A 1,335-nucleotide genomic window follows, 5' to 3' on the forward strand; every position below is an offset into this window, starting at 1 on the left:
TATATAATGAGTAATTCATAATATCATCACATAGTTGCATATTCATCCTCATGATCATTTCTTGGAACATTTGCATCTATTCAGAAAAAGAAATAAAACAAAAACAAAAACAAAATTTATACATACCATACCCCTTACCCCATCCCTCACTAGCATTTCAAACTAAATTTATTTTAACATTTGCTCCCCCTATTATTTATTTTTATTCCATATGTTCTACTCGTCTGTTGACAAGGTAGATAAAAGGAGCATCAGACACAAGGTTTTCACAATCACAGTCACACTGTGAAAGCTGTATCATTTATACAATCATCATCAAGAAACGGCTACTGGAACACAGCTCTACATTTTCAGGCAGTTCCCTCCAGCCTCTCCATTACATCTTGGATAACAAGGTGATATCTACTTAATGCGTAAGAATAACCTCCAGGATAACCTGTTGACTCTGTTTGGAATCTCTCAGCCATTGATACTTTGTCTCATTTCCCTCTTCCCCCTTTTGGTCGAGAAGGTTTTCTCAATCCCTTGATGCTGAGTCTCAGCTCATTCTAGGGTTTTTCTCAATCCCTTGATACTGAGTCTCAGCTCACTCTAGGATTTCTGTCCCACATTGCAAGGAAGGTCCACACCCCTGGGAGTCATGTCCCACGTAGACAGGGGGAGGGTGGTGAGTTTGCTTGTTGTGTTGGCTGGAGAGAGAGGCCACATCTGAGCAACATAAGTGGCTCTCTTGCCCCCCCAACTTTTTCATCTTTTCCTAGGCCTAGGGTCTCTGTACCTCCACCCCTGCTGTCCCTGACTCAGCCTGGGGCCTCCTCCCCAGTTGAACCTCATCCCAATTTATACAGGCTCCATTTGCTTTGGTGACCTTTCTTACTGTAGCTAAGTCACCAGAGGTGAGGATTAGAAGCCCTGGTGTGACAGCACCAGATGAGGGGTCAAAGGGCAGGGCCTCACTCATGGAAGCAGCTTTAGATCATTGAAAAGTCACTGTGGAAACTATATTCTCTACCCCATGGATTGTTGTAAATGTTCAAGAAGTCATTACACATAGCTAAAGCAACCAAAGGAAAAAAATAGGTAAATTGGATTTCGTTAATATTAAAAACTTTTGTGTATCAGAGGACACAATGAGAAGGTGAAAAGACAAGCAATAGACTGGGAGAAAATATTTGCAAACCACATATCTGATAAGGGTCAAGTATCTAGAATATATAAAGAACGCTTACAAATCAACAATAAAAAGAAATGTAATCCAATTTTTTATATGAGCAAAGGTTTTGAATAGATATTTATTCAAAGAAAATGCAAATGAGTCCACATGAAAAGGTGGGG

Source organism: Tamandua tetradactyla, chromosome 6 (assembly GCF_023851605.1).
Source record: "Tamandua tetradactyla isolate mTamTet1 chromosome 6, mTamTet1.pri, whole genome shotgun sequence".
NCBI classification, from domain to species: Eukaryota; Metazoa; Chordata; class Mammalia; order Pilosa; family Myrmecophagidae; genus Tamandua; species Tamandua tetradactyla.